The sequence below is a fragment of the Heterodontus francisci genome, chromosome 13 (genome assembly GCF_036365525.1).
Source record: "Heterodontus francisci isolate sHetFra1 chromosome 13, sHetFra1.hap1, whole genome shotgun sequence".
In the NCBI taxonomy this organism is placed as follows: Eukaryota; Metazoa; Chordata; class Chondrichthyes; order Heterodontiformes; family Heterodontidae; genus Heterodontus; species Heterodontus francisci.
Genome location: NC_090383.1, coordinates 43,896,532 through 43,923,289, shown reverse-complemented (window position 1 = coordinate 43,923,289; position 26,758 = coordinate 43,896,532). Strand labels below are relative to the sequence as shown.

At 45.3% G+C, this 26,758-nt stretch overlaps 1 protein-coding gene across 4 annotated transcripts in view; it reads right to left on the bottom strand.

Annotated features, from left to right (window-relative positions):
- tulp4a (TUB like protein 4a) overlaps positions 1–26,758 on the bottom strand; it is a 560,980-nt gene that overhangs the window by 89,550 nt on the left and 444,672 nt on the right. The gene's annotated exons all lie outside the window — the stretch shown is intronic.

The following is a 26,758-nucleotide window of genomic DNA, read 5'->3' as shown; positions in this document are numbered from 1 at the left end:
ATCCGGACAAATGTGAGGTAATGCATTTTGGAAGATCTAATACAGGTGGGAAGCATACAGTAAATGGCAGAGCCCTTAGGAGTATTGACAAGCAGATAGATCTGGGCGTACAGGTCCACAGGTCACTGAAAGTGGCAACGCAGGTGGATAAGGTAGTCAAGAAGGCATACGGCATGCTTGCCTTCATCGGTCAGGGCATAGAGTATAAAAGTAGGCAAGTCATGCTGCAGCTGTACAGAACTTTAGTTAGGCCACACTTGGAATATTGCGTGCAATTCTGGTCACCACACCACCAGAAGGACGTGGAGGCTTTGGAGAGGGTACAGAGGAGGTTTACCAGGATGTTGCCTGGTCTGGAAGGCATTAGCTATGAGGAGAGGTTGGATAAACTCGGAAACAAAAACAAGAAATGCTGGATTCACTCAGCAGGTCTGGCAGCATCTGTGGAAAGAGAAGCAGAGTTAACGTTTCGGGTCAGTGACCCTTCTTCGGAACTGACAAATATTAGAAAAGTCACAGATATAAACAAGTGAGGTGGGGGTTGGTCAAGAGATAACAAAGGAGAAGGTGCAGATTGGACCAGGCCACATAGCTGACCAAATTGGTCAGCTATGTGGCCTGGTCCAATCTGCACCTTCTCCTTTGTTATCTCTTGACCAACCCCCCACCTCACTTGTTTATAATCTGTGACTTTTCTAATATTTGTCAGTTCCGAAGAAGGGTCACTGACCCGAAACGTTAACTCTGCTTCTCTTTCCACAGATGCTGCCAGACCTGCTGAGTGAATCCAGCATTTCTTGTTTTTGTTTCAGATTTCCAGCATCCGCAGTATTTTGCTTTTATTTTATTGGATAAACTCGGATTGTTTTCACTGGAACGACGGAGGTGGAGGGGCGACATGATAGAGGTTTACAAAGTTATGAGTGGCATGGACAGAGTGGATAGTCAGAAGCTTTTTCCCAGGGTGGAAGAGTCAGTTACTAGGGGACATAGGTTTAAGGTGCGAGGGGCAAAGTTTAGAGGGGTTGTGCGAGGCAAGTTCTTTACACAGAGGGTGGTGAGTGGCTGGAACTTGCTGCCGGGGGAGGTGGTGGAAGCAGGTACGATAGCGACATTTAAGAGGCATCTTGACAAATACATGAATAGGATGGGAATAGAGTGATACGGTCCCCAGAAGTGCAGAAGGTTTTAGTTTAGGCAGGCATCAAGATCGGCGCAGGCTTGGAGGGCCGAATGGCCTGTTCCTGTGCTGTACTGTTCTTTGTTCTTGTTCTGTCTTTCCTGCTTTTAAATAGTTGCAAAGGAAATGGATGACACAAATGCCTATGAAGTAGAACCTTAATAGCTATTTGTGCTAATTATCGTCACCTTTTTTTAACATAGAAACCAGATTAGCTCAGTAATTTTTAAGTGGCAAATTGGCTCTGTTGAGAAGAGACGATATCAAAATACCGCTGATTTATTGTGAAATTGATCAGTTGCAATTGCTAAGTGGTGGCAGATGTGGTTCCAACAAAATATAACCTTTAAGTGCATTAAGTTACACAAGCAATGCAAAATTGATTTGACAATTGATACTTGCTTGCTCTTACTTCCTAATTTAAGCAGCACTTTCAGTGATCAAGTAATAGCTATTGGATTATTCACCTAGATTTAATGTATTCCATTTTCTAGTGTATTTTAATATTAAACGAGCCTATATAACACTCAATCGTTGCTTGATTTATCTTTTCCTTAACGTGGACTGCAACAAATTCATTCTCATGGAGCATTAAAGCATGTTTGAGTCAATTCTACGTTTCCAAATTTTGAAATGTTAAAAAGGCCAAAAGGATCAATTTTTAACAGAATAAAGCAAAATAACTGGGAAAGACCCACTCGGTTTTCCATGGAATAAGGAGACTTAGGTTAAGGTGAAAGAATAATGTATAGGGAGGTGCTTTTAATGTGAAGTACACAGCAGTAATCGGCATTATGTTAGGAATGAACTGGAACCTAACTGGCACTGAGGAACAAAAAGAAATGTGTGTGTGATTGCTGAGCACAAACCAGCCCTTTAACATAACATACCACTTTGGTTGTTCTCAAATGGGCGAAGCAGAGTGGCATAAAACGCAATTTAGTTTAGTTTAGAGATACAGCACTGAAACAGGGCCTTCGGCCCACTGAGTCTGTGCTGACCATCAACCACCCATTTATACTAATCCTACACTAATTCCATATTCCTACCACATCCCCACCTATCCCTATATTTCTCTACCACCTACCTATACTAGGGGCAATTTATAATGGCCAATTTACCTATCAACCTGCAAGTCTTTGGCATGTGGGAGGAAACTGGAGCACCCGGAGGAAACCCACGCAAACACAGGGAGAACTTGCAAACTCCACACAGGCAGTACCCATAATTGAACCCGGGTCACTGGAGCTGTGAGGCCGCGGTGCTAACCACTGCGCCACCCTATTTCTCCTGCACGTTTTGTTCATTCCTATTATGTATGAATATAAACACTTTGCATTGAAAGTAATTTTCTTGTATAATATCCTTCTTTAAAGCTTGTGCTCTCAATTTATCCTGCAGCTATTAAAAGAGCTTTTTAAACTAGAAATTGAGAGCACGTTCTTAATAACACTTCCCTCTACATTATTCTTTCTCCATAACCTGTCTCCATATTTCATGGAAAAATAAATGGGTCGAGGATGACCAGAGGCAAGGGCATGAAGGGATTTAAACATGATAATGAAAATTTTAAATTTGAATCTTTGCGATAGGAAGAGCCAATCTAGGTCGGCTAGGGCTGATGGGTAAGCAGGATTTGATGTCAGAATGGATGCAGGCAGTACAGTTTTGGATGAACTGTAGTTTACAAGGGAGTGGTAGTTAGGAGGCCAGCCAGGGGAGCATTGGAATAGGCAAGCCTGCAAGTGACAGTGGCACAGATGAGAATTTCAGCAGCAGCTGAATACATACATAAAACAAAGTTAGAGATGGTATTGCAGGAGGTGTGCTGTTTGTGTGAGTTTGAAGTAAAAGTCTGCAACTCAAGGAACTTCAGCTTATAATTGTTGAGCTGGAGTCTGAGGCGTATCAGAGAGGGGAAAAGTTATCTGGACGTTTTGATCTAGGAGGCAGTCACACCCTTAGGTTAGGTAGTGGTTTAGATTGGGTTAGTGGTCAAAGACAGGAGGATGTGACTGTGATTCAGATAGGTAAGGAGACCTCAGATACAGTGGTGGAGGAGCCTTGGCTTTTGCCCTGGTCCAACAGATACGAGGTACTTGTTACCAATCTGGATGTGAACAAAGACTGTACAGAAGCTGGGAAATTTGACCACAGCACATGGTACTGGAGGCCACTCAAGTGGGGTAGAGAAAACAAATGTGGCAATAGTAGGGGTAGTATCGTTAAGGGGATAGATACTGTTCTCTGCAGCTGGGACCGGGAGACTCAAAGGCTTTGCTGCCTGCCAGGGTTAAGAAATTTCCAACAGCTGGAGAAGAACTTGGAGCACAAGGGGGCGAATCCAGTTGTCATCGTCCACTTAGGAACCAAAGACACAGACAGAATTGGAATTGGGGTTCAGGTTATTTTAGATCTAAGTTTACACAATGAGACAGGACTAATTAATAATTTTATCGTAAAGGATCCTTTGGGGAAGAATGATCACAATATGATGGAATTTCATATTGAGTCTAAGAGTGAGTGATGTGCTTAATTCCGAAAGCAGGGTCATAAAGTTAAACAAAGCCAATTACAGAGGTATCGGGGCGCGTTGACGAAGGTAAATTGGTTGATTAAAAGATAGGACGACATCCAAAATTGGCTGAGTGGCAGGAGGCAGAAGGTGACGGTCGCGGGTTGTTTTTGCGATTGGAAGCCTGTGACCAGTGGTGTACCGCAGGGATCGGTGCTGGGACTCTTGCTGTTTGTAGTGTACATTAATGATTTAGACGTAAATATAGAAGGTATGATCACTAAGTTCGCAGATAACACGAAAATTGGTGTTGTCGTAGATAGTGAGAAGGAAAGCCTTAGATTACGGGACAATAATAGATGGGCTGGTAAGATGGGCAGAGCAGTGGCAACTGGAATTTAATCCTGAGAAGTGTGAGGTGATGCATTTTGGGAGGACTAACAAGGCAAGGGAGTATACAATGTGTGATAGGACCCTAGGAAGTTCAGAGGGACCTTGGTGTATTTGTCCATATATCACTGAAGGCAGCAGAACAGGTAGATAAGGTGATTAGGAAGGCAGATGGGATACTTGCCTTTATTAGCCGAGGCATAGAATATAAGAGCAGGGAGGTTATGATGGAGCTGTATAAAACGCTAGTTAGGCCACAGCTGGAGTACTGTGTACAGTTCTGGCCGCCACACTATAGAAAAGATGTGACTGCCCTGGAGAGGGTGCAGAGGAGATTCACCAGGATGTTGCTTGGACTGGAGCACTTCAGCTCTGATGAGAGACTGGATAGGCTAGGGTTGTTTTCCTTAGAGCAGAGAAGGCTGAGGGTGGACCTGATTGAGGTATACAAAATTATGAGGGGCATAGATAGGGTAGATAGGAAGAAACTTTTTCCCTCAGCGGAGGTGTCAATAACCGGGGAGCATAGATTTAAGGTAAGGGGCAGGAGGTTTAGAGGGGATTTGAGGAAACGTTTTTTCACCCAGAGGGTGGTTGGAAACTGGAACACACTGCCTGAAAGGATGGTAGAGGCAGGAACCCTCACAACATTTAAGAAGTATTTAGATGAGCACTTGAAACGCCATAGCATACAAGGCTACATGCCAAGTGCTGGAAAATGGGATTAGAATAGATAGGTGCTTGATGGCTGGCACAGACACTGTGGGCTGAAGGGCCTGTTTCTGTGCTGTATAACTCTATAAAGAAATAATTCATAATTCGCAACAAATAAAATGACCACTGATAAAGTGGTCCAAACCTGGTTCACTAGATATGTATTAGATTAAAAGAAGAGGCTTGTAATTTTGTCAAAAGCATAGTAAGCCTGTGATTTGGGAGGGTTTTAAAAGTCAGCAAAGGATGACCAAGAAATTGAAAGATAGAAAATATAGAATGAAAGTAAACTAGCAAGAAATATTAAAACAGATTGTAGATGTAAAAAAGAAGAAATCAGTGAAATCAAATATGGGTTCCTAAGAGGCAGAGACAGGGAAATTATAATGGGGAATTTCGAAATGGCAGAGATGTTGAACAAATATTTTGGCAGAAAGCAGCAAGGACACAAAACATGCATGAAATCCTGAAGTACGTTCAGCGTGTCTGTCTGCAGCTTTTGAACGCAGCCGCCTCATTACCATTTTATTTCCAGGTTTCCCGTCCAAACAGCAGAAGTGGGCCTGATGAGGGCCTGCATGATGCGATCTCAACTCCAGTATTTAAAGGGTGAATCCAAAGAGGCAAGTTGCAGGAGCTTGGAGTTGAAAGCAACAGAGAAAGAACTATCACTATGGAATCAGGACGCTTAAAGGCTGCACCCCACCTTAACTGCGAATCTCTTGATCTATTGTTAGGTGCGGTGTGCAGTTGGAGAGAAGTTCTATTCACCAACAATGGGAGGAAGATAGCTGCTACTGATACCAAACATATGTGGGTGGAAGTGGCACAGGATGTTAGCAGCAAGAGTACAGTGTCAACTCATGGATTCAATGCAGGAAGCGCTTTAATGACCTAACCAGGTAGAAAAAGTGAGCACATTCACCTACATTCTGCTGTTCACATCACCCCCAACTTCTCACTCTACCTTCTCAAGCCTACTCCATCACATCACTCCTCTCACACTCACTTACCTTGCATGCCCACTACATTCTACGCATTTCCTCACATTGCAATCTATCCGTCTACCATTCCTAGTCACCCTTATCCTTGCGCAATTTCATGCCTCTGACTCATTGTCACCCTCACCAAATGCACCCCATACATCAGCTAAACACAACAGCTCAGAGAAAGGCAGAGGTAAGGTGGCCCTCCACGCATTAATCAACTTAAAGAGCAGAGGAGGAGGCACTGGAAATCAGTAGTCTCGGCATGCCTCGCTGTTGCAGCAACAAAGGTTACAATTCCCACACATCTGATGCAAAGGTTCCTTGAAACATGCAGGGTTTCTTCAAATACAGGACGAAATAGGAAACTGCCACACTGTATGCAGGGTTGGTTTTCAAAAGAGAGAGAACTAAGCCATTTCTCTTCTGGCAGGCAAAAATCAACTGGCTTTTTAACAGTTCAAACTGAAACTGAAAACGTTCCAGAAGTCTCCTGACGTCCATAAATCTTGGCCTGTCACTCCTTTGTCAACATCTCCCCAAGTCAAAAACAACCCCAGCTGGGTTATTTGAAAACAGGTGCCTTCCAGTAACTGTTTACAGTTCAAATTCAGTCCAAACCTTCTGGTGACCTTTTTTTTTAAAGAAACACCCAAAGTTCCAGCATCTATAGAATCCTCTTCGATTTTAAAACACAAATTCTCAAAATTTAACAAAAAAATGGAAACTCGCATAAGACCAGCATAAGCCAGGAGGATAACCTCCATGTCCGGCCCATGCAGAACCAGTCCCAACAACTTTAAGGTGGATATCAGCTTCTTGGGCAACAGGTTAACTGCTGCACTGCACCTAGATTGGTATCTTCCCAGTGGCCAGACTTCACCTCCAACCCACCCAGACCTGCAAGTACTCGACCCCATCACTGCCCCCACCATATATTCCCCTGCCACTCATACATCCCAGAACACCCTGCAAAAATCCATAGTCAACTCATTCAGCTCTTGAACTTTTCCCTTCATTTGCAGAAGGCACCAGTCAGCTCTGCCAAGCTGAGCGGAGTATCATAAAAGCAAAATACTGCAGATGCTGGAAATCTGAAATAAAAAAAAGAAATGCTGGAAATACTCAGCAGGTCGGGCAGCATCTGTGGAGAGCGAAGCAGAGTTAATGTTTCAGGTCAGTGACCCTTCATCAGAATATATTATATTATATATTATATGAGCAGTGTGTCAATCTGTTCAGCACCCTCTGGGTTGACCTTCAGTCGGTCCTCCCAGAAAACTGTGCAGGTATCCTCACTGGTTGGTTGTAGGCGCAGGCCCCGCCACTGATGCCATCGGGATCTGTTAATAGCCAGTAGCCCGAGGAGCTAATTATGGACACCTGACTTTTTTTCAGCAGGCAGGAGGGGGAATTGCAGTCAGGTCCCGAAGGAACTGCAGCCTGATCTCACTAATTCGCCTCCGAATCCAACAAGTTGCAGGTCTATCAGCACGCCCTTCTCTTTGTACACTCGTTGCAAAGCCAGATCCTTGACTTGACTGAGACGGGACTCCAGGTCCTTCTTCAACTGCCTGCACTCTGACTCCTGCCTTCATGTATTTTTGGCAGAAGAGATGGATGTGAACCTAACCAACTTCCCACCTTAGCCTCAAGGAGGAGCCTCCCTGTTTCCTTCTACAGTCAATTCAGAAGTGATGGAGAGAGCCCGGAACTGCAGTAGGTTGTGCCAGTATGCAGACCTAGGCTGTGCATGGAATAGAGCATGCTCCATCCACACCAGGTGATGGTTATCCGGATGTCTCTTTCCTCAGCACTAACCACCTCACCGTCCCCTCACCTCACCCCATGAAGCATGTTCAAGGACAGGTTTCAAAGAGCTCACTGGATAAGTTGGAAATGTTATGAGTACTTTGCATTTGTTTTCCTGAAAATAGATAGAGCAGATAGCTGGATGATATCTACCTGAGGTCACGGGGAGATGAAACATATGCAAGCCCCTAGTCTTTATTTTTAATACCTCTCTGTACTTTGGGACAGTTGCTCTAGACTAGAAGCAGGCTAATGTAGTCTCCATCTTTTTTTTAAAAAGTGGTAAGTCAGTCCAGATAACTATGGGCCCATTAGTTTGACATCAGTAATAGGAAAGATGCTTGAGGAAATCAGTAGGGATGCAATATGATTACTTGGATAGAGAGGGTCATATTAGGGATACCTTCCTGGCTTCAGGAAAAGGTCATGTCTTACAAATTTGTGTTTTTTTAAAAGAAATCACTAAGATGGTGGATGACCATGGTGGAACCATCTACAGGCCAGACAGGTTGCACCTGAACAGAGCTGAGACAAATTTCCTTGTGGACGATTTGCTAGTGCTGTTGGGGAGGGTTTAAACTAACTTGGGAAACAGGAGATAAGACAAGAGAGAAACACCAAGGTGCACGGACAATTGGAAGAGACAGATAGCACTAGAGCAAGAAATAGCAAGGTATTAAGTGGGATCAGAGTGAGAGTGTTAGACAGTCCTAGAGAAGGGAGTAGTTCCATATTAGATGGGAGTGGACTGAGAAAGACTACGAGGAATACAAAGACAGGTTTGCAATACATGTGTGTAAACGAACAAATTGTGATGAATAAGACTGGTGAGTTACAAGCACAAATAGCAGAATGGGAATATGATGTTGTGATAACGGAAATGTGGCTTAAAAATGATGAGGATTGGATGCTTAATATACAAGGTATCAAGTGTTCAGAAAAGATAGAGATGGATAAAAGGGAGGTGGGTGGCAGTCCTGATTAGGGAAAACATTGCAGTGCGGGAAAGGGAGGATGTCTAGATTTAGTCTTCGGTAATGAAGTTGGGCAAGTGGAACAGTGACCATTTTGGAGATAGTGACCAAAATAGTTAATTTTAGCATAATCATGGAAAAGGACAAAGATAAAATAGGAGGAAAGGTTCTAAATTGGGGGAAGGCAAATTTTACAAAACTGACAGGTGACGTGGCGAAAGTGGACAGGATACAGCTACTTGAAGGAAAATCAGTGGCAAACTAGTGGGAGGCATTCAAAAGCGAGATACTACAGGCACAGTGTAGGCATGTCCTCTCAAAGATTAAAGGTGGTCCTGCCAAATCGACAGCCCCCTGGTTACCTAGAAGCTTACAGAGTAAGTTAAAGCAGAAAAAGAAAGCTTTGACGATCACAAATATTTTAATACTTTAGAAAGCCTAGAGGAGTATAGAAAGTGCAGGGGAGAAATCAAAAAGGAAATTAAAATAGCAAAGAGAGGTCATGAAAAGTTATTGGCAGGTAAACTCAAGGAAAACCCAAAGATGTTTTATCAGTACATTTAGAGCAATTGATCTCACCAAAGCCTTTGACCTCGTCAGCAGACGTGGTCTCTTCAGACTACTAGAAAAGATCGGATGTCCACCAAAGCTACTAAGTATCATCACCTCATTCCATGACAATAGGAAAGGCACAATTCAACATGGTGGCTCCTCATCAGAGCCCTTTCCTATCCTGAGTGGTGTGAAACAGGGCTGTGTTCTCGCACCCACACTTTTTGGGATTTTCTTCTCCCTGCTGCTTTCACATGCGTTCAAATCCTCTGAAGAAGGAATTTTCCTCCACACAAGATCAGGGGGCAGGTTGTTCAACCTTGCCCGTCTAAGAGCGAAGTCCAAAGTACGGAAAGTCCTCATCAGAGAACTCCTCTTTGCTGACGATGCTGCTTTAACATCTCACACTGAAGAATGCCTGCAGAGTCTCATCGACAGGTTTGCGTCTGCCTGCAATGAATTTGGCCTAACCATCAGCCTCAAGAAAACGAACATCATGGGGCAGGATGTCAGAAATGCTCCATCCATCAATATTGGCGACCACGCTCTGGAAGTGGTTCAAGAGTTCACCTACCTAGGCTCAACTATCACCAGTAACCTGTCTCTAGATGCAGAAATCAACAAGCGCATGGGTAAGGCTTCCACTGCTATGTTCAGACTGGCCAAGAGAGTGTGGGAAAATGGCGCACTGACACGGAACACAAAAGTCCGAGTGTATCAGGCCTGTGTCCTCAGTACCTTGCTCTACGGCAGCGAGGCCTGGACAACGTATGCCAGCCAAGAGCGACGTCTCAATTCATTCCATCTTCGCTGCCTTCGGAGAATACTTGGCATCAGGTGGCAGGACTATATCTCCAACACAGAAGTCCTTGAAGCGGCCAACATCCCCAGCTTATACACACTACTGAGTCAGCGGCGCTTGAGATGGCTTGGCCATGTGAGCCGCATGGAAGATGGCAGGATCCCCAAAGACACATTGTACAGCGAGCTCGCCACTGGTATCAGACCCACCGGCCGTCCATGTCTCCGTTATAAAGACGTCTGCAAACGCGACATGAAATCGTGTGACATTGATCACAAGTCGTGGGAGTCAGTTGCCAGCATTCGCCAGAGCTGGCGGGCAGCCATAAAGACAGGGCTAAATTGTGGCGAGTCGAAGAGACTTAGTAGTTGGCAGGAAAAAAGACAGAGGCGCAAGGGGAGAGCCAACTGTGCAACAGCCCCAACAAACAAATTTCTCTGCAGCACCTGTGGAAGAGCCTGTTACTCCAGAATTGGCCTTTATAGCCACTCCAGGCGCTGCTTCACAAACCACTGACCACCTCCAGGCGCGTATCCATTGTCTCTCGAGATAAGGAGGCCCAAAAGAAAGAGCAAGAGGATAACTAAGGAAAGGGTACAGCCTATCAGAGATGTACAAGGGAACTTATACGTGGATGTAGAAGATGTGGGCAGGGTTCTTAACGAGTTTTTTGATTCTGTCTTCACAAAGGAGAGGGTTCATGCAGACATTGTAGTTAAAGAGGAGGAGTGTGAAATATTAAATACGATAAGCACAATGTGAGAGGAAGTACTAGAGGGTTTGACATCTTTGAAAGTGGATAAATTGCGAGGACCGGATGGATTGCATCCCGAGTTGTTAAAAGAAGCCAGGGAGGATCATTTTCAAATCCTCACTAGATACAGGCAAGGTACCAGATGATTGGAGGTCTGCGAATGTTGCAACATTGTTTAAAAAGGGTGCAAGGGAAAGGCCAAATAATTATAGGCCTCTGATTATAGAGTCTGACCTTGGTGATGGGCAAATTGTTAGAATTAATTCTGAGGGACAGGATAAACTGCCACTTAGAAAGGCACGGATTAATCAGGGATAGTCAGCATGGAATTGTTAGGGGAAGGTCATGTCTTACTAACATGATTGAGTTTTTTGAGGAAGTGATAGGGAGGATTGATGAGGGTAGTGCAATGGATGTGGTCTACATGGATTTTAGTAAGGCATTTGACAAGGTCCTGTATTGCAGACTGGTCAGTAAAATGAAAGCCCATGGGATACAGGGAAATGTGACAGGTTGGATCCATAATTGGCTCAGGGACAGGAAACAAAGGCAAGTAGTCGACGGATGTTTTTGCGAATGGAAAGCTGTTTTCAGTGGTGTTCCACAGGGCTCAGTGTTGGGTCCCTTGCTGTTTGTGGTAATATATTAATGATTTGGACTTAAATGTGGGAGGCATGATTAAGAAATTTGCTGATGACACAAAAATTGGCTGTGCAGTTAACAGTGAAGAGGATAGCTGTAGACTCCATAATAATATCAATGGTTTGGTTGAGACGGCGTGAATGTGGCAAATGGAATTCAATCCAGAGAAGTGCAGGGTAATGCATTTGGGGAGGGCAAATAAAGCGAGGGAATACACAATATATGGGAGGATATTGAGAGGGGTAGTAGAAGTACGAGACCTTGGAGTGCATGTCCACAGGTCCCTGAAGATGGCAGGACAGGTAGATAGTGTGGTGAAGAAGGCATATGGATTGCTTTCCTTTATTGGCCGAGGTATAGAATACAAAAGCAGGGACGTGATGCTGGAACTGTATAAAACGCTGGTTAGGTCACAGCTGGGGTATTGCATGCAGTTCTGGTCACCACATTACAGAAAGGACATAGATGTTCTGGAGAGAGTGCAGAGGAGATTTACAAGAATGTTGCCAGGGATTGAAAGTTGCAGCTATGAGAAAAGATTGGATAGGCTCGAGTTGTTTTCCCTGGAACTGAGGAGTGACTTAATTGAGGTGTACAAAATGATGAGGGGCCTAGATAGAGTGGACAGGAAGGACCTGTTTCCCCAAGCGGGGAGGTCAGTTACCAGGGGACACAGATTTATGGTGACTGGTAGAAGGATTAGAGGGGACACGAGGAAAAACTTTTTCACCCAGACGGTGATGGGTGTCTGGAATTCACTGCCAGGAACAGTGGTGGAGGCAGAAACCCTTAATTCTTTTAAAAGGTACCTGGACATGTACCTGGAGTTCTGTAACCTGCAAGGCCATGGACTAGGTGCCAGAAGGTGGGATTAGATTGGGCGGCAAGTTTTTTTGGCTGGCACAGACACGATGGGCTGAATGGCCTCCTTCTGTGCCGTAATTGTTCTATTGCTCTATGTCCTTGAAGGACAAGGACAGAATCCATTTGGTTAGAGGAGCAAAAATAGTATGATCACGCTATTAGGGGCATTCTAAAGGCCTCCAAATAGTGAGCGAGAGATAAAAAATATGCAGGGAAATCACAGAGATGTGCAAGAACTATAGAATGGTAAAATATGGGGGACTTTAATTACCCAAATATTGATTTGGATAATTTTAGAGTAATCATTATGCAGCCCTATTGATTTCCTCAAGCCTCTTTCCCATTACTGATGTCAAACTAATAGGCCTATAGTTACCTGTGATTGACTTACTACTTTTTTTTTAAAAAAAAGATGGAGACTAAGTATTCAATGAATGGCCTGACACTGGGAAGTTCCGAGGAACAAAGGGACCTTGGCGTGTTTGTCCATAGATCTCTGAAGACAGAAGGGCAGGTTAATAGGGTGGTGGAAAAGGAATCTGGGACACTTGCCTTTATCAATTGAGGCATAGATTACAAAAGCAGGGAGGTCATGTTGGAGTTGTATGGAACTTTGGTAAGGCCACAGCTGGAGTACTGTGTGCAATTTTGGTTGGCACATTATAGGAAGGATGTGATTGCACTGGAGGGGGTGCAGAGGCGATTCACCAGGATGTTGCCTGGGATGGAACATTTAAGCTATGAAGAGAGGTTGGATAGGCTTGGGTTGTTTTCGCTGGAGCAGAGAAGACTGAGGGGTGACCTGATCGAGGTGTACAAGATTATGAGGGGCATGGACAGGGTGGATAGGGAGCAGCTGTTCCCCTTAGTTGAAGGGTCAGTTACGAGGGGACACAAGTTTAAGGTGAGGGGCAGGAGGTTCAAGGGGGATTTGAGGAAGAACTTTTTTACCCAGAAGGTGTTGACAGTCTGGAATGCACTGCCTGGGAGGGTAGTAGAGGCGGGTTGCCTCACATCCTTTAAAAAGTACCTGGATGAGCACTTGGCACGTCATAACATTCAAGGCTATGGGCCAAGTGCTGGCAAATGGGATTAGGTAGAGAGGTCAGGTGTCTTTAATGCATCGGTGCAGACTTGATGGGCCGAAGAGCCTCTTCTGCACTGTTTTATTCTGTGATTCTGTGACTACAGGGGGAGGAATTTCTAAAATGTGTTAAGGAGAACTTCCCTGATTAGTATGTTCTCAGCCCAACTAGAAAAGAGGCATTGCTGGATCTGGTGCTGGGAAATGAGGTGGGCCAAGTGACCAAGTGTCTGTGGGGGGTGGGCCAAGTGACCAAGTGTCTGTGGGGGGGTACTTGGGTAAGAGTGATCATTGAATCATAAGGTTTAGACTAGTAATGCAGAAAAGCAAGGAACAAAATAAGCTAGAATGTCTAGATTGGAAGACGGCTAATTTCAATGCAATGAGAAGGGATCTAGCCAGGGTAGAATGGAACCAAAGACTGACAAGAAGAGCTGTTTCGGAACAATGGACTATCTTTAAGGAAGAGCTGCTTCAGATATAGGCTAGGAACATTCCAACAAGGGTGAAAGGTAGGGGAACCAAGAATAGGCTCCTTGGTTGACAAGGGAAATAGAGATGATGATGAAACAAAAAAGGAGGACGTATGATGCATGTCAGCTGAACTCATTAACTGAGAACCAAACCATATACAACAAGTTGAGAGAGGAGGTGAAGAGCAAAATAAGACTGGCAAAGAGAATATGAAAACAGAATGGCAGTCACCATAAAAGGGAACCCAAAGAATTTCCATTGGCATGTAAATAGTAAGCGGGTAGTAAGAAGAGGAGTGAGCCCTATAAGGGATAGAGAGGGTAATGTAAGCTAGAGGCGCAGGTCAAGGCTAATATACTTAATGAGTACTTTGTATCAGTGTTCACTAAGGAAACGGAGGCTGACAAAATATCAGTAGAAGCAGAGAGAGTAGAGGCAATGGATAGGATAAAAATTGAGAAGGGGGGAGGTACTAAAAAGGCTGGCTATGCTTAGGGTACATAAGTCATCCAGTCCGAATAGCTTGCATCCCAGTTTGCTAAAGGAAGTGGGGATGAAGGTAGCGGAACGGCTTGCCATAATCTTCCAATGTTCCCTGGATACATGGGAGGTGCCAGAGGATTGGAGAGTGGCAAATGTGACATCCTTATTCAAAATAGGGTGTAAGGACAGTCCTAGCAACTACAGGCCAGTTAGTTTAACATCAGTGGTGGGTAAGGTTTTAAATAATCAGGGAAAATATCAATGGACTCTTAGAGATTCGAGTTAATTAAGAATAGCCAGCATGGATTTGTAGAAGTCAGATCATCCTTGACTAATCTAATTGAATTTTTTGATGAAGTAGCAGACAGGGTTAATGAAGGGAATGTGGTGGATGTTGTTCACATGGATTTTCAAAAAGCACTTGATAAAGTACCGTATAAAAGGCTGGTTAATAAAATTGAGGCTCATGGAATAGGAATGGATAAAAAATTGGCTTAATTGCCAACTGGATAAAAAGTTGGCTCAAGGACAGAAAACAGCAAATCGTAGTAAATGGTTGCTTTTCAGACTGGAGGATGGTAGACAGTGGTATTTCCCAGGATCAGTGCTAGGACCACTGCTTCTTTTGCTATATATAAATGACTTGGAATACAGAGTAGAATCTCAAAATTTTCTGATGACGCCAAACTTTGAGGTGCAGCAAACAGTGAGGATGATCTAAACTGCCTGCAACAGGACATAGATAGGCTAGCAGAATGGGCATACGAGTGGCAGATGGAATTTAATACTGAAGTGTGAGGTGATGCATTTTGGCAGAAGGAATAGGGAGAGGCAATATATACTTAATGTCACAGTTCTAAAGAGTGTGCAGGAACAGAGGGACCTAGGGGTGCATGTGCATAGATCTTTGAAGGTGGCAGATCATATTGAGAGAGTGGTTAGTAACACACATATGGGATCTTAGGCTTCATAAATAGAGGCACGAGAATAAAATCAGGGAAGTTTTGCTGAACCTTTATAAAGCTCTGGTTAGGCCCCAACTGGAGTACTGCATCCAGTTCTGGTCACCACACTTCAGGAAGGATGTGAGGGTCCTTGAGAGGGTGCAGAGGAGATTTACCAGAATGGTTCCAACGATGGAGGATTTTAGTTACAAGGTTAGGTTGGAAAAGCTGGATTTGTCCTCCTTAGAGCAAAGAATATTGAGGGATTTAATAGAAGTGTACAAGATTATGGCAGGCTTAGATAAGTTAGAGAAGGAAAAACTGTCCCCATTTACAAATAGTACAAGGACTGGGTGGCATCCTTCCATCTATGAAAGATGATGGACATGCAGCAAACAATCCATTTAGGTGGGGTGTCTTCTCTTGGTGCACCTTTGCTGATGGCTGTGAAAGCCAACCCTTGAGAGGCAGGTTCTGCCACAAGTGCTGCACATGAAGCTGTCAAGTGACACTGTGAGTTATTTTTGACGTTGGCGCTTGTTGCCAAGCTGCTGTAGCATCATGGGAGTGCACATGATGTATCGCCATTTCCCTCTTTCGCCAGCTAGTGACTACCAGGTGCGATAGTCGACATTTAGGGCCTTCATGTCATGCTTGCAAACAACCCTGAAGATGAGCTTTGGGCATCCCATTGGTCGTCTGGCCCCGGCTACCTCACCTTGAGGTAGAATGTCCTTGGGTATGTGATTGTTTTTCATCCTGCGAACAAGTCCGATCCACTGAAGCTGCCTCTGTTTGATTAGTGTCAACACACTTGGGAAATGTGCCTTTGAGAGGATTGCCACATGTGTAATTTTGTCCTGCTAGGATATACTCATAATGCGTTGCAGGCAGCGAAATTATAAATTATTGAGCTTCTTTTCCTGGTAGCTGTAAGTCGCCCATGTTTCACAGCCATAAAGCAAGATGCTGAGGAGATTCGATGGACAGCCAATTTTTCCCAAAATCTTGTACAGCCCTGCTCTGTTGACTGTGTCAAATGTCTTAGTGAGATCTACGAAAGTAAGGTAAAGGGGTTTTCTCTGTTCCCTACAGTCCTCTTCAAGCTGGCATATGAGAAGATCATATCCAAAGTAGATCTTCTGCATACACTCAGTCTGCAAGTAAATGGAGTCTATGACCCTAGAAAAGGCCTTCCTCGTGATGCCAAGGAGTGAGATGCCCCTGTAGTTGTTGCAGTTTCCTGTCGCCTTTGTTTTTGTATAGTGTGATGATTTTGGCATCACACATCTCCTGTGGAACAGAGCCTACTTTCCAGCGGAGAAGGAGAAGGTCATAAAAGGTGTGGCAATAGATGGGACTGTCCATGCTTGAGCAGTTCAGCTGGGATTCTGTCCTTGTTGGGTGCCTTTCATTTCACTAGGCAGTCTATGGCCTTCTCGAGCTGCAGTGATGAGGGTTCTTCATCTAACTCATCCATGACAGGAAGTTGTGGGAGAGCATCGAGCGCAGACTGGGAGATGTCCAACTCACAGGATTACAGCTCAGAGTAACATTCGGCCCAGCAGGACATCTGTTTACTTCTGTCGGTAAGTACTTCCATCTGCCGACTTCAGGGGAGCAACTTTGGTGATGGCAGGGCCAAGTGCCCTCTTGATCCCTTGTACACAGCTTGTAGATTTCCTTTGTCGCATGCAGTTTGGATTTCTCCACATAAGCTGATCCAGTGTTTGCGTAGCATCTCCCTCTCCTTTGCACGGCTGTCTTGGCTACTTTCAGGTCATGCAGTGTATTAGCTGTTGGGTTTATGTTGCATCATGTGGGCTTTGTTTTTTGCATCAATGACAGATATCATCTCAGCTGAGTAGGTCTCAAACCAGCCCTCGTTGAGGATTCTGCCTTTACCAAATGATGCTCCTGCTGCTTTATAGATGATTGAGCTTAGTGACTTCCAAGCTTCATCAATGCCAGCATCGGTGCTTCCCGTTAAGGCTTTGGTGGGTAACAAGCTTTCTAGCGACAGTGTGAAGTGCTGGTATTTGGCATCATTGCTTATGCAAGGGATGCTGATGTGTGGCAGGCCGTCGTGTTTGGAACTGTGGAACTTTCAGGGGTGCACTTTCACTCTGCTGCTGATAAGAGAGTGGTCGATATTGTAATCTGCACTATGGTATGTGCGGGTGTGAAGAACACTGGACAGATTGCTCCTCCTCGTGATGACTAGATTTAGTTGGTATCAATGATCAGATCTTGGGTGATGCTATGATACCTTGTGGCGATGTCTGCCCTGGAAGAAAGTGTTGGTGATGCAGAGTTCATTCAGGGCACAAAGCTCAAGAAGGCGTTGTCCGTTATCGTTGATCTTGCCCACCTCATGATGACCAAGGCACATTGGCCATGAATCACTGCCCAACACGTGTGTTGAAATCACCCAGGATGAGTAGTCTCTCACCATTTGGGATGTTCCTCAGAACGTCACCTAGGGAGTCATAGAAATGCTCTTTATCTGAGATGCTGGTGCTCAGTTGGTGCATAGATGCATATGATGTTGACTGTGCCTCTATCGGATGATAACCGCAGGGAGATGAGATGCTCTGAGATTGCTACTGGTGGCTCAATTGACTGTCAGCCAATTGTCCATTGTAAAGCCTACACCATACACCATGTGATCGTCAGCACTCTTTCCATGCCAGTAGACGGTGTAATTAGCCTCTCGACTAGAGCCTGTGTCGACTAATCTGGTTTCTTGTAGAGCGGCAGTGTCGACACCAAGCTTGTATAGCTCATGATCGATCAGGGCTGTCTTGCATACACTAGTTGTGGGTGTGGGTGTGGGTCATTGTTCATTGCAGGACACATAGTACTCACATTCCAGCTTCCAAGCCAAAAGGTTCTTTGTTTGCTGCATAGCCTAGGAATGGTTTTAGGAGGTGCACACATGCCAAGCACCTGCACCCTCCTCTCGACCTCGTAAGCTGGTGTCCAGAGGAAAGTCGAAGGTCTATACATCTGGGGCCTATTCGGTTGCAGGACTTGCCAAAAGGTGCTAACTTGAGGGAAACACCAACCGCCTAATGGGACGCCACTCCACTGTATAAGACCTGGATGTGGTTTCTCTCTCAAATCTGGCTTCAAATCCCTGGCTTCACTGGACATCAAGATCATGTTTCTGCGCTGGACCACATTGGAAAAAATGTAGGACAGTTTCTGTCTATAATCTGCTGCCATTTTTTTTATTTTTCTGATCTGTGAGCTGTGGAAAAGATCTGGAAAAATCTAGATCTTCTTTGAAACTTGGCCTCAGATTTCTGGACTTATCAAGATCAAGAAACTGCTTTTGCTCTGGACTACACTGGTTATAACGTAAGATCCAACTTTGTCTCTGAATTGCTGCTCTGTTGTGATATTTAAAGTAACTTTGATCAGTTTACTGCCCTTGCCCCACCACTGCTGTGATTGAGAGACTTCAATCTCCTGCTGAGCCTTTGACTGGCCACTGGTTATACTGGTTTTTCCACTTCAGCCTGTTCCTGGCCAGAAAATCACTTGCCTGCGCTGAGTTCACTCCTAAGTGACCTACAGTCATCGCAGATTGACCACCTGAGGGCGTAGTAGCTGGAGGGTTCGGGGGATGGAGGTGGCAACCTGGAAGGTGGGAAGCAGCGACCTGTAGCTGCTCTCTTTGCACACCTGGAGGGCAAGATCACACCTACTTTTGTGCTGATCTTGGGTCCTGCTGGTTGATGCCTTCAACATTAACAACATCAGTACAAGGACTAGGGGACACAGATTGTAAGTTTTGGGCAAAAGATGCAGGCGGAGTATGAGGAAGCACTTTTTTACGCAGCGGGTGGTATGACCCGGAACTCACTACCCACAAGGGTGGTGGAAGCGGAGACGATCAATACTTCAAGAGGAAGTTGGGTGTCCACCTGACAGAAATAGACTTGCAGGGCTAGGATATCGAGCCAGGGAGTGGGAATGACTGCATAGCTCTGTAGAGAGCTGGCATGGACTCAATGGGCCTAATAGCCTCCTTCTGTGCCGTAAATGACTCTATGACAGAAGCCCAGCAGACATTGTCTACTTAGAGTTCCCAAAAGCTGTTGATAAGGTACCACAGGAGGCTTCTCTACAGGATTGATGCTTCTGGTATTAGTGGTAATATATTGAGTTGGATTGAGAACTGGTCAGAAGGATATAGACAGAAAGTAGTTATAAATGGATTTGGATCTGTTTGGAGAACGGTCACCAATGGTGTGCCACAGGGATTCGTGTTGGAACCAGTGCTCTTTTTTTATTAATGATCTAGATGCAGGTGTTGGGGGCATGATTTGCGTATTAGCAGATGATACTAAGATCTGTTCAGGTGTTAGGACTGTAAAGAATGCTCTACTGCTTCAGGCAGATCTTGGTGTGTTGCGGTATTGAGCTCATGAGGGCAAATGATGTTTAATTTGGATAAGTGCAGAGTTATGCAGTTGGGCAGGATGAATGCTCAACATACATATACACTTCAGGGGAAAGTATTAATGGGGGAGAAAGAATGATCTGGGTGATCCTGTGGATACATGTCCAAAGGTTCATAAACAATGCCATGAAACGATAGCTAGAGTGAGCAGGACATTCATAGGATAATTGATTATAAGACGAGGCATATTAATTTTGTTTTTGGTCAAGCCTCACTTGGAATTCTCTGTCCAGTTTTGGTCATCTCACATTGGAAAGAGTGCCAAGGAAAGCAACTAGACTAATTCACAGTTTAAAGCTTCTTAGTTATCGAGATTGATTAAAAGACCTAGGCCCCTTTACTTTTTAGAGAAGCATAGACTTTGTGGAGTAATCTGATCATGATTTGTAAAATGAAGGGAACAGATTGAATTCCATTTGAATTTGTTCCAATTAAATAGGTCATAGAGGACCAGGAATCCCAATTTTTAAGCTGTCCAATGTTTGACTAGGTTATACGGCAGGAGGATTCTCTTTTTTATTAACAAGAGAATAGTAGACCACAAACATAGAGTCATAGAGTTATACAGCACAGAAACAGGCCTTCGGCCCATCGTGCCAGCCATCAAGCACCTAACTATAATAAAAGCAAAATACTGCGGATGTGGAAATCTGACATAAAAACAAGAAATGCTGGAAATACTCAGCAGATCTGGCAGCATCTGTGGACCCTTCTGAAACGTTAACTCTGCTTCTCTCTCCACAGATGCTGCCAGACCTGCTGAGTATTTCCAGCATTTCTTGTTTTTATTATATATTATATAAGCACCTAACTATTCTAGTCCCATTTTCCAGCACTTGGACCGTAGCCTTGTATGCTATGGCGTTTCAAGTGCTCATCTAAATACTTCTTAAATGTTGTGAGGGTTCCTGCCTCTACCACCCCTTCAGGCAGTGTATTCCAGATTCCAACCACCCTCTGGGTGAAAAAAGTTTTCCTCAAATCCTCTCTAAACCTCCTGCCCCTTACTTTAAATCTATGCCCCCTGGTTATTGACCCCTCCGCTAAGGGAAAAGGTCTCTTCCTGTCTAACCTATCAATGCCCCTCATAATTTTGTATACCTCAATCATGTCCTCCCTCATCCTTCTCTGTTCTAAGGAAAACAACCCTAGCCTTTTCAGTCTCTCTTCACAGCTGAAATGCTCCAGCCCAGGCAACATCTTGGTGAATCTCCTCTGCACCCTCTCCAGTGCAATCACATCCTTCCTATAGTGTTGCAACCAGAACTGTACACAGTACTCCAGCTGTGGCCTAACTAGCGTTTTATACAGCTCCATCATGACCTCCCTGCTCTTATATTCTATGCCTCGGCTAATAAAAGCAAGTATCCCATCTGCCTTCCTAACCACCTTATCTACCTGTTCTGCTGCCTTCAGTGATCTATGGACAAGTACACCAAGGTCCCTCTGATCTTCTGTACTTCCTAGGGTCCTACCATCCATTGTATATTCCCTTGCCTTGTTAGTCCCCCCAAAACAGAACAGACTGCAGGTGGATGGCGATTTGCTGAATTCCTTCAAGTGATAGCTGAGCCTATTTCTAGCTGGAGTGAGGATCACCTCTTGCAAAACATAGGTGCTGCAAGGAACTCAGGGCCAGAGTGATCTCCTGACTAGGTTTGTTGTCTAGATGGGTCATAGGGAGTTTTCCCACTACTCCTGCCGCAAATAGGCCAGGGGTTTTTTTTGCCTCTCCCAGGAGTTCACATGGCATTTGGGTGGGAAGTGTATTCATTGTGATACAGGCTGGATGGACCAAAGGATCTTTTCTTGTCCTTTATTTTAAGTATATAAGATGATTTGGGGTAAGAAATTTAGCTCAGAGCCAAAGGCCAGACCTGGTGAACAGCCTGGTTTGGCCTGAGTGGCTGATATCGGTGGCATGGGAGAGTTTGTGGTGGGGCTGATCATTAAGTTTTTGGTCTTCCCATGTTTAACTGGAGGAACCTGTGGCTTTCCAAAACTGAATGTTGGGCAGGGTTTTTCATCTAGTCATCAATTCCTATTCCCTTTTTAATTGTTCATCTCTGCTTTCTAACAGTTTTGGTCTTCTTTTCTGAGGAAGGATGTTCTTGCTAGAAGTGCAGCGAAGGTTCACCAGACTGATTCCTGGGATGGCAGGACTGACGTATGAAGAGAGATTGGGTTGCTTAGGCTTGTATTCGCTAGAGTTTAGAAGAATGAGAGAGGATCTCATAGAAACCTAAACATTTCTAACAGGACTGGACAGACTAGATGCAGGAAGGAAAATCCTGATGGTGGGGGAGTTCAAGACTAGGGGTCATGGTCTAAGGATAAGGGGTAAGCCATTTAGGACTGTGATGAGGAAGGCTTAGTTCACCCAGAGAGTGGTGAACCTGTGGAATTCTCTACCACAGAAAGCATTTGAGGCCAAGTCATTAAATATATTCAAGAAAGTGTTAGATATAGTTCTTAGGGCTAAAGGGATCAAGGGATATGGGGAGAAAGCGGGAACAGGGTACTGAGTTTGGATGTTCAGCCATGATCGTACTGAATGGCAGTGCAGGCTCGAAGGGCCGAATGGCCTACTCCTGCTCCTATTTTTCTATGTTTCTATTTCCTGAGGGGGTTTGCTTACAACTAATGATCGAAATGTAATCTTTATTGGCAAAGTAGCTTAATCAGTTGGACAGTGAGAACAGTTAGCTGTTTTATTTATTTGGAAGCAAGATTGTGAAGTACTATAAGATGTCCCCAATTTTGTAAAAGACTTGTTGCTGCTAGGTGAAATGTGCACTATCAAGCAACACATGCAATTAACGAATCAAAACCCTGCTGATAAATGGCTCTTAACCAAAAGGTACTAAGTTCCACTGATGTAGTTACAAACATACCTACAGAGTAACTTTCGTGGTTTCTGCAGAGATTACCAGTGCTGGAGTTAACAATTCCATGAATAAAATGCTTACGTTTTAGGATAATTCTATCTCTTTTTGTACTAAAGAATAGTTCCATTTTGTATTTGCAGACGAAACATGGTAGCCAATTTTGCCCACAGCAAAGCCTCAAACTGCAAATGAATAACCATATAGGGCTGGAATTTAAGTTGCCACCACCGAGTGCAGCAGCTGCCAAAAAAGATGGTGGCCCACACATGCGGCTTTCACTCCATGGAGCCGCCGGCAGGGGTGGACCCCCACCCCCGATGATGTAAAGGGGGCGCTACTGCGCAGGTGCCATTTTGAAAAGGCTTAGAGCCCTAAATGACAATTAAAATTTTTAAAGGAACAGTGAATTTCAAATTATTAACAATAATTTAAAAAATCTTTCCAGTCCCTCTCCCATCCCCCAACATGTCATTCCTGCCCTTTCCCTCCAGAAATACTTACCTTGAATATATGACATTCCCCTCCTCCCAGCAAAGTTCAAAACTTTATACCTTTACCCTTTCTCATCACCCCCTAAACTAATCAAGTAAGTTTGACCCCACTCCCCCCCCTCCCACAGTGATAAACGTCCCTCCTCCCTCCTCCCACAGGTGGTGCGCCTCATTTCCCCTGATGGGGATTCGAAGGCACGACAGTGCCGGCTGCCGGAATGAAGATCACGGCAGCACTTCAGGAGGCGACGGAAACTTCAGTAATGCAGGTAACTAAATTAATTTGAATATTTAAATGATGGTCCCGTCGCCGAGTGGTAGGGGAGCGACATGAGGCCTCTCCGCCACCGTCAAGATTGGGATGGGTCCTGCCAGTGGCGGGCCTCATCCAGGGCAATCTTCATGCCCCCCCCGCCACGAATCCCGATGTCGAGGCCCATATAAAATTCAGCCCATAATCTCTCTTTGGTGGTGTTTGTTAAAGGAAGAATGTTGGCCAGGACAGAAATCCCCTGCTCTTCAAATAGTGTCATGGAATCTTCTACATCCATATGAGCAAGTGGAAGAGGCCTCCATTCAATGTCTCTTCATATCATCAGATAATGTAATTCCACCTCAGTACTGCACTGAATTAACTGTCAGCCTAGATTGTGGCTCAAGTTTATAGGGGAGCTTGAATGCCTTGCAACTCTGGTGAGACTACGAACAGTTTAGCAAAATGTTCTTTGATATTTATAAAAAGACACGGCTGAAGCATTTGCATCCATCTCCAGCTAGAGGTGCCAAGTGGATGGTCCATCTTGGCCTCCTCCTGAGGTCCCCAGCATCACAGATGCCAGTCTTCAGCCAATCCAATTCACTCCACGTGATATCAAGGAACGGCTGAAGGTACTGGACACTGCAAAAACTATGGGCCCTGACAACATCCTGGCGATCGTACTGAAGACGTATGCTCCAGAACTAGCCATGCCCCTAGCCAAGCTGTTCCAGTACAGTTACAACACTACCATCTACCCGACAATGTGGAAAATTGCCCAGGTATGTCCTGTGCTCAAAAAGCAGGACAAATCCAACCCGGCCAAGTACTGCCCTATCAGTCTACTTTCGCATCAGCAAAATGATGGAAGGGGTCGTCGACAGTGCTATCAAGTGGCACTTGCTCAGCAATAACCTGCTCACTGACGCTCAGTTTGGGTTCTGCCAGGGCCATTCAGCTCCTGACCTCATTACTGCCTTAGTCCAAACATGGACAAAAGAGCTGAACTCCAGAGGTGAAGTGAGAGTGACTGCCCTGACATAAAGGCAGCATTTGACCAGGTATGGCACCAAGGAGCCCTAGCAAAACTGTAATCAATGGGAATCGGGGGAAAACTCTCCACTGGTTGTAGTCATACCTAGCATAAAAGGAAGATGGTTGTGGTTGTTGGAGGTCAATCATCTCAGTCCCAGGACATTACTGCAGGAGTTTCTCAGGGTAGTGTCTTCGGCCCAACCATCTTCAGCTGCTTCATCAATGACCTTCCCTCCATCATAAGGTCAGAAGTTGGGTTGTTCGCTGATGATTGTTCAATGTTCAGCACCATTCGCAACTCCTCAGATACTGAAGCACTCCATGTCCATATGCAGCAAGACCTGGACAACATCCAGGCCTGGGCTGATAAGTGGCAAGTAACATTCCTGACACACAAGTGTGAGGCAATGACCATTTCAAACAAGAGAGAATCTAACCATCTCCCCTTGACATTCAATGGCATTACCATTTCTGACTCCCCCACGATCAACATCCTGGGGGGTCACCATCGACCAGAAACTGAACTGGACCAGCCACATAAATGCTGTGGCCAGAGGAGCAAGTCAGAGGCTGGGACTTCTGCAGCGAGTAACTCACTTCCTGTCTCCCCAGTGCCTGTCCACCATCTACAAGGCTCAAGTCAGGATGGAACACTCTCTACTTGCCTGGATGGGTGCAGCTCCAACAACACTCAAAAAGTTCGACACCATATCAAAGAGATAGAAAAACTGGCAGGCTTTTCAAAGAGATGGAACAGGCTGAGCTGGGGTTTTGTCCTTCAGGTTAGAGTCATAGAGTTATACAGCACAGAAACAGGCTCTTCGGCCCATCGTGTCTGTGCCGGCCATCAAGCACCTAACTAGTCTAGTCCCATTTTCCAGCACTTGGCCCGTAGCCTTGTGAGGAACCCTCACAACATTTAAGAAGTATTTAGATGAGCACTTGAAATGCCATAGCATACAAGGTTACGGGCCAAGTGCTGGAAAATGGGACTAGAATAGTTAGGTGCTTGATGGCCGGCACAGACACGATGGGCCGAAGGGCCTGTTTCTGTGCTGTATAATTCTATGACTCTAAGTCCTCAAAATTTAGCAAAAAATGGAAGTATTTTCGTAACAGTGACGAAAATGTGAAACTCGTGCCACACAGAGCTGTTGAAGTGAACATATAGATGCATTTAAGGAGAAGTTAGGCAAACATATGAGGGAGAAGGGAATAGAGGGTTACGAAGATAGTTTTAGATGTGGAAGGATGGGAGGAAGCTTGACTGGAGCATAAATGCCAACATGGTCTGGTTGGGCTGAATGGCTCATTTCTGTGCTGTACATCCAATGTCCACGTCCTTCGGGAGGTGAAGCATCATTTGGCAGACTTAGAGGTGATTACATTTGCTAAGGGTTTTTTTTTGCAGTGGTTCAAATAAAGGCATGCAGCATTGCCGACAGTGCGCTGCAGATGCTCTCCGAGCCATCTCCCGCGGGCGCTTTGAAGTTGCGGCCGGGGGGGCCGTTCGTGGATGTTTTGGGTGTTCGGGGCACCTTTTCACAGGACTTCTCTCGGGTCCCGCAGCTCCTTCTTCACCTCAATGGACTTACCGCATGCCGTGGCTGCAGACACTCTGGACTGTGAAGACAGCAGGATCGGAGATTAAAGTATCGGCAGCTGTTCTCGTCAATTTCATCCGGATCAATTTCATTGAGAAAACAAAGAGCAGGTGTGGCTGGGGGAGGGCAGTGGGCCCAGGTAACATACACTAAACTAACTGTTAACTTTTAGATAGGGCTAAAATGAACTGATTTAAAGAGCCAGGGGAATTTAAACAGTTTAAGAGGGCAGATTGGGGGAGAAAACGTTAGGGATGGGAGCAGATGGCCATGGATAGAGTTGAACAGCTAGGGAGCTTCCAGCCCAGGAGCCATCTTGAAAGACTATATTTAAACTGAGGAAATGGCTTATTACCTGCACCAGATTCCACCCCCCCTCCCCCCCCCCTTTACCCCCCTTCCACCCCCCCCCACCCCCATCCCCTTCCCTGCTCCACCCTCTCAGCTCACCCCCTCACAACCCCGTCCCAGCCCGCCCCCCCCTCGCACCATCTTCACCCCGCACCCCCTTCCCCTGCACACCCCCCCCACCACCTCCCTCTACCCCTCCCCCTTGCATCCCCTCCTCCCACCGGCACCATCCTACACCTGTGTAGGGGCCCCAACAACCCCACTGCCTTGTGGGCGTCTCGGGAGAGACCAAGGCTAAGGGAGTAAACCCTAACAGAAAATCCGGAGCGGAACCCCGTAGGCGGTCATGTGTCACCTTTGGCATGTTTCCGGCAGTTCCTGCAGCCATACTGGTGCCAAACGTCGTGTCCTGCACTCCTTTGGACCCCACCAGAAAGGCCGAGAGGGGGGTTTTGACGACTGGGCAACTCTCAACCTCCATAAATTTGCCCA